The sequence below is a fragment of the Dromiciops gliroides genome, chromosome 4 (assembly GCF_019393635.1).
Source record: "Dromiciops gliroides isolate mDroGli1 chromosome 4, mDroGli1.pri, whole genome shotgun sequence".
Taxonomy (NCBI): Eukaryota; Metazoa; Chordata; class Mammalia; order Microbiotheria; family Microbiotheriidae; genus Dromiciops; species Dromiciops gliroides.
In genome coordinates, this window is record NC_057864.1 from 235323181 (window position 1) to 235336810 (window position 13630).

A 13630-nucleotide genomic window follows, 5' to 3' on the forward strand; every position below is an offset into this window, starting at 1 on the left:
TTCCTCTACCACTTTTTCTCTCATTACACCTCATCTTGAATTCTGTCCAGTCAACCTGGTCTCATTGTCCTCTGACACACCAAACTCATTCTTATATATTGCTTCCCCTGCTACTACTTATACTACTGTGTGGTTCAGAGGAAAGAGCATTGGAATTAAAACAAAGGCCAGGTTTCCTCATCTGTAAAATGTAGAGGTCGTTTAGCTGCGTGATGAGGAAACTCTGACCCCTGTACCTACCTTAGAGCCAGAAACAAAGTAGACGTTTAACAAATAATTGCCTTATTTTTATTTCCCAGTCCTACTGAAAGGTGACAGCTAATTCACTCATTCAATTCAATTTATTAAGTACCCACTATATTCGAAGTTAATATTTTGCATAGTGAAATTGCAAGATTCCCCACTGCTCTGGATAGGTTACAACATATCTTAGGAAGGTAAGAAGATATTTTTGAGAAGTTGAGACTGACGTTATATGTCATTGTCTAACCTAGAAGCAAGGCAGTCCCCTGAAAAATTCCGTAACTACCATAGATATCAGCACTTATAAGGAAAACTGTTGTTCTGATATTCTCAGCGAAATAACTTAATTTACATATTAGCCCCATAAAAGTATTTTACCTTGGGTTCAATGGAGAGAAACATCTTTAAGGTCTAAGTCATCTTTGATCCTAAAATCTTTTCCCACACCCTTTCCCCCCCTTTTCATTTTATCTAAGTAGTCACCACATTCTGCTGTTGCTTTCCTTTAACATGTCCCTTGCATCCATTTCTCCTATTCTAATAATCCCAATGCACGAATAAATCTAGAGTCCCTCTGTTCTCTCTCCAGCTTTTCTAAATCAGGTTAAAATCAGCTTCAAGGGCAGTTTTGAAAGTGAAAAGAAACTATAAAAGAATGCAGGATGAGGGGAATGTTTTTAGATGGGAGGAGGGGCGCACATTCAGGTTCCTGCGATTTGTAGGGAAATACAGAATGGGCTAGCTGGAACAGACCACCCCGTCCAGCGGTTCTCGTAATGTGGTCCAGGGGTGACTCCTGGAGGTCCCTGAGATCCATTCAGGGTGTCCGCTAGGTCAAAACAATTTTCGTAATAACACGAAGACGTTTTAATTTCGAATACAGTAAATATCACAGCGATAATTCACAAAAAACAAGCTCTTTTTTGGGGATTTGTCACTGTCATTTTTAAGAGTGTACAGAGATCTTAAAATTAAAAAAAAAAGTTGAAGAACCACTGATCTAGTCTAACCCCCTCATTTTACAGATGAGGGAACTGAGGCCCGGGAATTGAAAAAGGACTCTGTCAAGGTTACACACAGCAGGTGAGCCAGGAGGGAGGATGGGAGCTCGACCTGACGGAGCTCGTCCACCATGCCCACGCAGCGGAGGCCAACTCTTGCTTAGGAGGAGCTCCGGGTTGAGGGACTAGGGAGAAGGGTGGAGGAAGCGGGCGGGGCCCCGGCGCTAAGGTTGGGTCCCTGAGGCAGCCCTCCGCGCTTGCGCAAGAACTCCGCTTTGCTCTCCCACTCCTGCGTGGCTACCGTAGAGAACGCCGCGGCTGGCCGGCCCGTAGCTGTCCTAAATACCAGCCCTCACCTTCCCCCTCCCCTCCTTATGACGCCATCCTTCCCCTCCTCCCCTCGGTACTGGGAGCCAGGCCGCTCCGAACCCACACCCCCTCCCCGCGCTGCGTCACAGAGAGGCTTGTGACGGCCCCGCCCGCCTGAAATATCGCGCGCGGAGGTCGGTGCTGCGCGTGACGCGGCACTAGGGAGGAGGGCGAGAGCGAGAGCGAGCTCGCTGGAGAAGGCTAGAGAGGAGGCGAAATCGAGGCGCTGAGGAGTAACTCGGTCTGGTCCGGTCCAGTCTGGTCCGCGAAAATGTCCGTTTGACACGGTCCAGGTGAGACCGACGCGCCGAAGGGACCGGAAGGGCCCAGGCTGGGCAGGGTTGTTTGGGCCTTGGCTGAATTCCGCTTTAGCCGGCCCGCGGCCTCGGGACTTCGGGCGGGGTCGGGCCGGGCCGGGCCGGCTAGGCTCCGTTCCCCTGGGGCTGCCGGCCCAGCTAGCCCACCTGCAGGGGCCGCGCCCGGGCCGGCCTGGCGCTGTCAGTCAGTCAGTCCTGCGCAGCCGCTGCGGGAGTGGCCGCGCCCACCCCATCCTCTGCACCCCTCTTGGGAGATGGAGGCCGGTGTGGGAGGGCCGCGCGCCGGGGACCATCCGGGACGTGGCACGGCGGGCACCGGGGCTCCGGCGATGCGAGGAGGAGCCGAGCTGAGGCACGGAGGGTGGGGATGCGGATGTGGCGGCGCCACCACTCTCCCAGGCTCTTTTCCCTAGGGGAAGGTCCCGGGGTCCGTGAAATGTCACCCAGGTGTTTGGGGGTTGCTCCTCGAGTTTGACAGATGAAGCATTGACAGAGCACCCTTGTTTTTTTCTAGAACTGGAAGGGACCTCAGGCTGCCTAGTCCCACTCCCCTCATTTTACAGATGAGGAAACTAAGGCCCAGGGAGGTTAAGTGATTTGCCCAAGGACACACAGGTAGTATCAGAGGTAGGATTTGGCCTTGGTCTTTTGACTCCAGAGCTAGTGCTCTTCCCACTATACTAAGCTGCAGGTTACATATTCTTTTTCCCAAGTATGAAATTGAATGATGATACTATTTTACAATTTGGTGACTCTTCCAAAACACTTTGACATATTCTGTTTATGCCTTTAAGTCTCAACTAAAATCCCCTCCCCACCCCCCCACCCCCGACAGAAAGTCTTCCCCTCTTAATTCTGTTGCCTTCCCTGTGTTAATTATTTCCTCTTTATCCTGTATAAAGCTTGCTTTGTATATATTTGTTTGCATGTTGTCCTCTCCCCCCCTCCCCCCCATTTAGATTGTAAGCTCCTTGAGGGTAGGGGCTGTCTTTCTCCCTCTTTTTGTATCCTCAGCGCTTAGCATAGCCTGACACTAGTAGGCACTTCATAAATGTTTATTGAATTGAATTTGAACCTGAAAGTAGAGATGGGACTAAAAACTAGGTCCTCAGATCCTTGGTTGCTCTGCCTTTCTCAGCTGATTAAATGATCAGCTAATTCAGTTAGATTCAGTCTAATTAGCTTTCTTCTTTTCTGACTTAAACTCTGGGGGAAAATTGATGTCAAATTAGGGAACTTTTAAAAATAAATAAAAATTTAGAATCTTTGTTTTAACAAGAAGGTTTAGAAGAATATTTGACAGACTTGTTGGCTGCTAGAGTATAGTTAGTGACTAGAGAGCTACAATAGCATAATAGCTTTTCTAAGTACTGTACTCATACAAAAAATAGATTTAAGATAGGATGAGGTGATTTGATAAGCTGATTGTTTTAGAGAGACTGACTACTGAATTGATTTCTTAATCATTTGCTATACCTGTATGCCATGTACAATTTAATATTGCTTGATGTAAGAATTATCAGGCTGGGTCAGATTTGTGATAATACATCCTGTCCAGTCTTCTGTCTGATCATGGCGTTTAGGGATCTAACCTTGAGCTTTAGGCTTAACTGATCCAGACTTTATCGACCCACCTCCACCCCCACCCCCAAGGTACTGTACCTCTTTTATGCACCTTTCTGAGTTACTGAACCAGATTAGCCATTTGGGTTCATAGATCTGTAGCGACTGATCTCTAATTTTTCTTTATTAAGTTGTTGCCATCAAGAACAAAGTGTCCTGCTTTACATCAGCTTCTTTTTCTCTTATCCTGTTTCCACATGCTTCAGATCATGAAGGCTTTTTTTTTAAAAAGGATTTGTTTACAAGGGAAAAGAGAACATAGAAATTCATAAATAATTCAGGACAAGGTAATTAGAAATATGTTAATTCCAGACTGACACCTAAACTTTCTAACCTAAACCTTAAATAAAATTCTCCAGGTCTAGTTGTCCCTTGACCCTCTTGTAGCCTGGTAATCTCATGTTGCAATGGCTGGCTCTCTCATGACTGCATAAAAGAATAGTGTCTTTGCTACTAGAATGCCCCTAAGCTGATTTTGAGATTCTTCACCTGGGTGTGCTGAATCAAGCCCTTTTGCCCATTATATACCCCCTAGTTCAGAGAGAACCAGGCAATCAGGAAGTGACTTAGAATTTTTGGTGGTTCTTCCAACATTCCTATATAATCACTTTCTATGTGCTCCCCCTCCAAATAAATATAAGCAGGTAAATACTGCATCACCTCAAAAATCAGAATGATTCAACCCAATAAATAAGTTACTTCAAAGTTTACAAAAGGCAGCTTTTTTTCTTAAACCATGGTACCAGAGAACAGTTTATGGGAGTTCCCTCATGCCAGCCTCAAAAATTTAGACACCATTCTTCCCTAATCCTTGTATCCTTTGGCAATTCTTGAGTATCTAATAACTAAGGTTCATTACAGCTTTAACATGCTGTGTTCTTTTTTTTCCTATTATCTTTTGAGAATACAAAATCAAAGAATGTTGGAGCTGGAAAGGAATTTAGAGATTATCTAGTCCAGACTCCCCACACCCTTATTTTAGTGTTGGTCTTTTTGGCTGCAGTAGCACATTGGAGCTTCAGAAAGCACAATGATTCTAATACCTTTCTTGGGTTACAGTTGATAGTTTAGAACCCACCACCTTAAATAAATGGAATTTGCATTATTTTCCTTGCTTTCCCTACTGTGAAACTCATTTTCCATTGTTCTGCCTATTCTGACGACATCCAAAGACCTACCTGCAGTCTATTGCTTCCTTGAAAAGTTTAGTTTTATCTGCATATTAGTAAAAAATTTAAAGTAAGATCTATCTGAGCACTGACTTCTGGGGGAATTTCATTTCTCCATATAGGAAAGTGTGCATTTATCCCAAACTGATGTTTCCTGACATTAATTCAGTTCTTTAATTTTAACAATCTCACATTTTCCACCTTCCCCTCCATCATAGGATCTTAGATTTAGAGCTGGAAGAAGGTGCCCTTAGAGATCGTGGTGGCCAACTACTCTCATTTTACAGATGAAGAAACTGGAGCCTAGAGAGGTTGAGTGAATTGTCCTACTAGGTCATGCAGCTAATAAATGTTTGGAGTGGGATTTGAAGCCAGGTCTTCCTGATTGTATTTACTATCCAGCATTCTATCTACTGCACCCTGGTGACTTTTATCTTTAAGCATCTATAGCATATATAAAAAGTATTTCTGGATAACATTAGAAGGAAAGGAAGGCCTGGAAAGGACTCTTACAGAAGTAGGACTTGAAGGAAATCAGGGATTTCAAGACGATGGGACAGCCAGTGAAAAGGCATTCAGTCCATCAATTGAGGAATGACAGAAGAAGCTGTGGTATATGATTGTGGTGGAATGGTCTTGTGCTTAAGGAAATGACAAACAGGATGATCCCAGAAAAACCTAGAAAGACTCATGAACTGATGTATGGTGAAGTGAGCAAAACTGGGAGGACACTGTGCATGGTGATAGCAGTATTGTTCAATGAGCAATTGTGAATGACTTTATTTTCAGCAATGCAAAGATCCAAGACAATCCCAAGGGACTAATGAGGAAGCTTACTATCCACCCCCATAGAAAGAACTGATAAAAAGAGCACTTGTAGAGGACAGCTAGGTGGCTCAGTGGATAAAGCACTGGCCCTGGATTCAGGAGGACCTGAGTTCAAATCCAGCCATAGACACTTGACACTAGCTGTGTGACCCTGGGCAAGTCACTTTACCCTCATTGCCCCGCAAAAAAACCAAAAACAAAACCAAAAAAACCCCCCACCAAAACCCCCCCCAAAAAGAGCACTTGTGGATTGTACATATTGTGGAGGGGGGAGGAAAGGGACGAAGGGAGGGAGAAAAATTTGGAACTCTAAATCTTATGAAAATGAATGTTGAAAACTACCCTTATATGTAACTGGAAAAATAAAATAAATGTTTGTTGCATTAAAAGAAAAGAAAAGAAAAGGCATTCAGACAGGAGATGGAATATTATATATGAGGAACATCAAGTAGTCTAGTGTGTCTGGACCATAGAGTGTGGAGAGAAGTAATATCTAAGGAAGACTGGGAAGGTAGGAAAGAGCTATGTTGTGAAAAACTTTAAATGCCAAACTGAAGTGTTTTTTTTTTAATTAATAAAATCTTTTATTTTTTTCCCATTACATGTAAAGATAGTTCTCAACTTTACAAGCTTTCCAATTTCAGATTTTTCTCCCTCCCTCCCCCCTCCCCTAGACAGCAGGTAATCTGATATAGGTTTTATATATATATATATATATATATATATATATATATATATACACATACATACACACACATAATAGCATTAAACATATTTCTGCATTAGTCATGTTATAAGAGAAAAATCAGAGCAATGACGAAAAACCTCAAAATAGAAAAACATCAGCACCAAAAACAAAAGAAATAGTATGGTTCATTCAGCATCTATACTCCACAGTTCTTTTTTTTCTCCTGGATTTGGACATCCTCTTCTATCATGAGTTCCCTGGAACTCTTCTGTACCATTGCTTGGTGAGAAGAATATAGTCCATCACAGTAGATCAACACTCAATGTTGATGATACTGTGTACAATGTTCTTCTGGTTCTGCTCATCTCACTCATCATCAGCCCACGCAAGACCCTCCAGGTTTCTCTGAACTTCTCCTGCTCATCGTTTCTTACAGCACAATAGTATTCCATTGTATTCATATACCACAACTTGTCCAGCTGTTCTCTTTAATGATTTAAAGCATTTCCTTCATATCACTCAAACTCCTTTTATGTTCCAGGCACTCTGGTAGAGATAAAAATACAAGTATGTATTAAGAGCTGGGGTGATAGTTCCTTGCCTTTAAGGAGCTTACATTCTATGTGAAGAATGTATGTTCATGTGTATTGGATGTACTAACAAAGAAAATACAGTGATTGGAGTGGGGTGGGAGATAGAAATTGTGAGGACAACTAGAATCAGGAAAAGCCTTCTCAAGGAGCTTTCATTTGAGAAAAGAGCTAGGGGTTCTAAGAGGAGAGGTGAGGAAGAGAGCATTGTAATACCTGTAGGCATAAGGGACAGTCTGTGCAAAAACATGGAGTTGGAAGATAGAATATTGCATATGGGGAAATAGTAAGAAGGTCAGTTTGAATGGAACATAGTTTATGAGAGATTGTAGTGGGCAATCAGCCTGGAAAGGTTTAATTTTTATTATGTACCCTTTTTACGTTTAGTTTAGGTATTCATTTGGAGCTTATGTGGAGGTATGTGGTATATAAAGTACTGGGCATATGAACCTAATTCCTGCAAAACTGCTTTTTAATTTTCTCAGAGTTCCTGTCCTACAGGGACCTCTGTCGGTAGTGTTCTTGAGTTTATTGAACACTGGGCTATTTGTTTCTAGGTCTTATATTGTCTTTTCCGCTGATCTACTGTAAACATTTTTTTTTTTTTTTGGCGGGGCAGTGGGGGTTAAGTGACTTGCCCAGGGTTACACAGCTAGTGTGAAGTGTCTGAGGTCGGTTTTGAACTCAGGTACTCCTGACTCCAGGGCCGGTGCTTTATCCACTGCACCACCTAGCTGCCCCCTACTTTAAACATTTTTAATCAGTACCAGATAGTTTTATAAAGTTTCTTTTCCACTAACCTATGTTTCATATAACACAAAACTTACTGGATTTCTTTCCCATCTTCTGCCTCTGTTTCTCTCTACCTCTTCCTATCTGGAGGCATTTGTAGATATCTGAGTTAGTGGTTCTCTTGTCAGATTGGGTAGTAATAATTGTATTCTTTTGAATAGTTACTATAGTAGCCTTATTATTCCACGTCAAATTTCTTTCAAAAGACAATATAGGTTAAAGGCTGAAAAATAAATACTGAGTATAAACCATAGTTAGGTTTTATCCAAGCTAGGTTTTTGAGGGAGAGTGTATGATCTATGTTTGGATCAGTATGTTATTCTGTGAAGGGCAATGTGTTTGTAAGTGTTGGATGAAAAGTCAGAAGACTTAAGTTTTGGTTCTTGCTTTTTAGCTTTGTGGCCCCAAGCAAATCACTCAGCCTCTATTTTTCTCCCTTGCTCTATCTGTAAAATGTTGAGCTTGATGATCTCTAATCAAGTTTTGAAATTCTGTGATGATATGTTAGTGGTATTTACTTTTCTTTGTATATATCTTTTCCCTGATTTTTCAGTTCATTTTAGCATGTGTAAGGTCCCACCTATTGGTAGATTTTTGTTGTTGTTGTTGTTGTTTTTTTATGTTTAATGTTTGTTAAACACATACTATATGTCAGACTCTATGGTAGGTATTAGGGAAATGAAGACAAAAATGACAGCCCTTGTCCTCAAGGAGTTTATGTTCTATCAAGGGAAACAAGATGAACATATAAAAGGATGTACAAAATATATATGAAGTACTTTCAGGGAAGAATGAGACACCGGCAATGCAGAATTAGAAAAGGCTTCATAAAAGATGATATTTGAATTGAACTTTGAAGAAAATGAGAGATTCTAAGAAGCATGAGTGCCGTTCCTGTCTTAAGAGAGAGAGTATCTTGTGTAAGGCAAAAGAAGGCTGGACATTTTGACTGGACTGTAAAATTTGTGAAGGGGATTAACATATCTCTTGGATCTGTCCACTGCCTCGAGTCTTCACTTGTCCAATCTATCCTTTACAGAGCTTCCAGTGACATTATTACAGCTCAAATCTGACTTTCACTCCTCAATTCAGTAAACTTGAATGGCTCCCTGTTATCTCTAGAATAAAATATAAGCTTCTCTGTTTAACATTTAAAGCTCTTTATAACTGGGCTCCAGCTGACTTTTCCAGCTTTATGGTGCATTGGATAGAGTCCCAGTCCCAGAGTCAGGAAGACCTGAGCTGAAATCCAACCTCAGACACTGTGTGACTCTGGACAAGTCTCACTTTTTTTTTTTTTTTAGTGAGGCAATTGGGGTTAAGTGACTTGCCCAGGGTCACACAGCTAGTAAATGTTAAGTGTTTGAGGCCGGATTTGAACTCAGCTACTCCTGACTCCAGGGCTGGTACTCTATCCACTGCGCCACCTAGCTGCCCCTGACAAGTCTCACTTAACCTTGTTTGCCTCAGTTTCTTCCTCTGTAAAATGAGCTAGAGAAGGAGATGGCAAACCACTTCATTATCTTTGGCCCAAGAAAACCCTAATGAGGTCATGAAGAGTTGGACATGAATAAAACGACTTAACAACAACAGCAATGCATGGGATTAATGTATTGGAGCTATATAGTACTCTGAATGATTACTCTAAATGTAGTATGTGGGATTAGACAAACTGGAAAATGAAAGGCTAGGAGCCTATTCTGATATAACCTAGACACTGCTTAGGGCAGTGAGTGTGGAGAATCAAAAGATCCTAACTCTAGAATTGGAAGGGTCCTCAGAGAAGGAAACTGAGGCCCAAGGTTATGTGACTTGCCCCTTACTTACTGAGTGGGGAAATGTTATTTGGAGAGCTTTAGTATCAACATTGATCCTGGAACAGGCTCCGTGTCACCTCTTAGTCACTTTACTATACCTGATACTGATATATGCTTCTGCTTGTCATTACCGCCTTGCCATGTAAACTAAAGATTTGGTATCTCCCAATACATGGATCAGATTGTGGAGATCTAAGACTTCGTTATTCTGAAAGGAGGAGGAAGAGTTTAGGATTTCTGCTCTTGTTCTCTTTAGGATTTTTTTCTGTATGGTGATTTTGTCATTGTTCTGTGTGACTGTTTTGGTTTTGCTTTTTTTTTTTTTTTTTACCATAATAAGATTGTCCAGTAAAAGTCCTAAAAGCACTTAAATGTCAGAAGGTCTTCTTGTAGAGCCATAGGATCTTACCCATCGTAAAGTGGTATGTGGTAGAACCAATGTCTTACCAGGTTACTACTTAAAAGGCAACAAACCTGTCTCTAGGACTTGATTGGCTTAAACTAAGCCTCCCTTTATACAGCTTCCTGGTAGCTTCTGGTAATGTTTTTTTGTTTGTTTTGGTTTGGTTTTTTGGGGGCAGGGCAATGGGGGTTAAGTGACTTGCCCAAGGTCACACGGCTAGTAAACGTCAAGTGTCTGAGGCCAGATTTGAACTCAGGTCTTCCTGAATCCACTGCTTTATCCACTGTGCCACCTAGCTGCCCCCCTCTGGTAATGTTGACAAGACTTCCTGACCACCCCAAGACATAAAAGTTCCACCCATGTGTGGGGTTTGGGCTCTTAAGACTTAGTGGTTGTCCTAAGATACAGTCTCCTGTTGACCAGTCTCCATATGGAAATGGGGTGAGATGTCTTCCTGAGCTAAGTGCTACCATATCTTTTTAAGTTAAAAAAAATATCGATTTATTTATTTATTTTGCTACTATATCTTTTTTTTTTGAGATTCTTTCTATGCTATGACCAATTAAATCTCCCTTTTCAACTGTTAATTTTGTCCCATCACCAAACTAGAATTAACAGGGTCTCTAAAGAGACCAAAATGACATCACCATGTTAGAGTCAAGGTACAGTGTGTCTGACTGGCTGATCAGACCAATACAGGCTCAGAAGGCCTGTATAAGGTTAGGGAGATCATACAGTGCTGCATCCAGCACATTATTGCATCAGTGCCCCAGTGTCCTGATTAGAAAAAAAAACCCACTCGTCAGCTTCTATGGTTCTTGTAATGGCTCTAACCTGGTTGTTTTATTCAGCAGAAAGCAGCAGGTTGGGCACAAAGTCCACATGAACATTTGGAGTGAAGATGTCTCTAAATTTGCGTACCTCATGTTTCTTTTGAGCTACTGCAATTCTGCTTCACTCATAGAACATAGCACCTTCTTTGATGTGGGTATGCTATGCTGGGTAGTCCTTTGCCAGCATCTCCCATGTCACACAATGAATTCCAAAGTTCTTTAGACAGGAGTGTCCTTGTATCACTTCTTCTGACATCCATGTGAGTGCTCACCTTGTGTGAGTTCTCTTTAAGATAGTCTTTTAGGCAAACATAGGTCCGGCACTAAAACATGTGGCCAGCCCATTGGAGTTGTGCTCTTTGTAGTAGAGTTTGAATACTTGGCAGTTCAGTGATTCGGTCCTTATCTTGTCAGGTGATCAGAATCTTCCTAAGACAATTCAGATGGAAGCTATTCAGTTTCCTGGAATAGCACTGTCCAGGTCTCGTAGGCATACAACAACGAGGTCAACACAGGGGCTCTGTGGACCTTCAGTTTGGTGGCAGTCTAATATCTCTCCTTTGGAGCCTCCCAAACACTGAGTTAGCTCTGGCAATGCATGTGTTAACCTAATCATCTATGTGTACACTCCTAGAAAATATACTACCAAAAAAAAAAAGAAAGAAAAAAGAAAATATACTACCAAGGTAAGTGAACACAGCATTCGTGGATAGTGTGGTACTGCATGGTGGAGAAGCTCCATTTTGTTGGTGTTAATTATTAGTCCAAAATTACTACAAGCAGCAGAGAATCGATCCATAGTTGCATTTTAGCCTCATTGGCTGGATTGAATGCACAATCATCTACAGAGAAAAAAGTCATATACCAACATTTTGCTTTAGTTTTGGCTTGTAGCCTTTTCAAGTTAAATAATTTAACCTGTTTGGTAGCTGACTTTGATGCTGTTTTTGTCTTTGTTGAAGGTATCTGACAGCATTGCTGAAATTAGCATGGGAGCAAGCATATACCCTTGCTTTACTGCACTGGTGACTGGGAAAGTGCAAGAGCATCATCCCTTAACTAGAACCCCTACAGGCATGTTGTCATGAAACTGTCATATAATACTGGCAAACTTCTCTGGGCACCCAAACTTTACTATAACTTTCCACAAGCCCTCATGACTGACAGTATCAAAGGCCTTGGGCAGATCAATGAACTGTTCTGCTCCAGGCACTTCTGGAGCTGTTGGGCAGCAAACACCTCATTAACCATTTCTTGGTCTTTTCTGAAGACACACTTGCTCTCAGGTAGATGATCATCTTCCAAGTGAAGGATCAGCCTGTTTTTAAAAAATATTTTATCTTTCCCCAGTTACATGTAAAAATAATTTTAAATATTCATTTAAAATTTTTTGGAGTTCCAATCTTTCTCTTTCCCTTCCTTTCCTTCCCCGTCTCTGGGATAGTAAACAATTTGATATAGGTCATACATGTTCAATCATGCAAAACATATTACCATATTAGTTATGTTGTAAGAGAAGACACAGACCCAAAGGTAAAAAAAAAAAAACCATGAAAAAAATACAGAAAGGGAAAATAGTATGCTTTGATCTGCATTCAGACTACATTAGTTCATTTCCTAGGGGTGTATAGCATTTTCCATCCTGAGTCCAATTCGAAAATTCAATTCAAAAATTTTCTTGGATCATTGTATTACTAGGAATAGCTAAGTCTTTCTTTCACAGTTGATAATTGTACAGTATTGCTGTGCACAATGTTCTCCTAGTTCTGCTCACTTCATTTTGCATCAGTTTATGTAAGTCTTTCCAGGTTTTTCTCAAATCATCCATCCTGCTCATCATTTCTTATAGTACAACTTGTTCAGCCATTCCCCAATTGTTGGACATCCCCTCAATTTTGTATAAATAGGTGAAGGATCAGCCTATTAAGGAGGACTCTGGCAAGAATCTTGCCAGCAATGACTGAAAGAAGCCTCCCCACCTTCCTCATCCATTTCTTTTACTTTTGTAGAGATGTACAATGGAGGCATCCTTGAACTTCTGGGGTAATAGCCTCCTCTTGCCATATATCCCCAAAATTTCAGTCAGCTTTTATACGAGCCTTGTTAATCTCAGGAGGAATAGAATTGGCACCAGGTACTTTGCCACATGAGAGGAACCTAATGGCATTCAAAACCTCTTTGGTTGGAAGTTCAGCCAGGGAGGGAGGGATTGATTTCAATTTGAGGTATACAGTCAATGGCTTTAATACTGATTGATGACATTGAGAAGACTTTGGAAATGTTCAACCCATCTCTCCAGGATCATGTCCTTAACACATGCGGCTCCATCAGCACTGAGGAGTTGAGTTGTACCATAGGTCTTTGGCCCATAAGTAGCCTTCAGGGCATCTTAAAAGTACTTTGAATTGTTACTTTCAGTGTAAAACTGAATTTCTTCTGCTTTCTTACTGAGTCTAGAATCTGCATCTCACACTACTTTTGATGTAGTTAAAAGCTGCCTTCTTAGAGATGGATGAACTATCCTGCTGGTAAACCCTGTGGAGTTTCCACTTTTTATTTAGCACCTTCTGAATTTCCCATCATTTTAATCAAACCAGTCTCGATGTTTGTGAGAATTCTGGCCCAGATGAGTAAATGTCCTGCTGTACACCAAATTTCTGAAAGCTGCCTGCTCTTTTTCTGCTCCATTTTTGCCAGCTATGTGTTGGCTCAACTTTCCCTCCAAGTTAGCAACAAACTGTTCTTGCTTGGGGAAGTGCTCTAATCTGTCGACATTAAGTCTTCTGTTAGTCATCTTGTCTTGGGGCCCCTGCTTTTGTTGAATGTGATTATTTAGGTGATGTGTGGTGCAAAGTATTTTGTTGAAAGGATCAGTCCAATACTTTGCACCACACATAGCTTTCATCACTCTCACATCCTGTGTTTCTCTATTAAATGTCAGTGTTTGCTGTGAGGGT

At 41.5% G+C, this 13630-nt stretch overlaps 1 protein-coding gene across 8 annotated transcripts in view; it reads left to right on the plus strand.

Moving 5' to 3' along the window:
- The first annotated feature begins 1512 nt into the window (after nucleotides 1–1512).
- NDEL1 (nudE neurodevelopment protein 1 like 1) overlaps nucleotides 1513–13630 on the plus strand; it is a 75215-nt gene continuing 63097 nt past the window's right edge. For 3 of the 8 annotated variants that reach the window (XR_006356229.1, XM_044000018.1, XM_044000016.1), the window contains exon 1: nucleotides 1536–1906. The gene's annotated coding sequence lies outside the window, so the exon portion shown is untranslated. Of the gene's footprint in view, nucleotides 1907–13630 lie in introns of all 8 variants that reach the window. The other 5 variants (XR_006356228.1, XM_044000015.1, XM_044000013.1 and 2 more) reach the window with 4 other exon arrangements.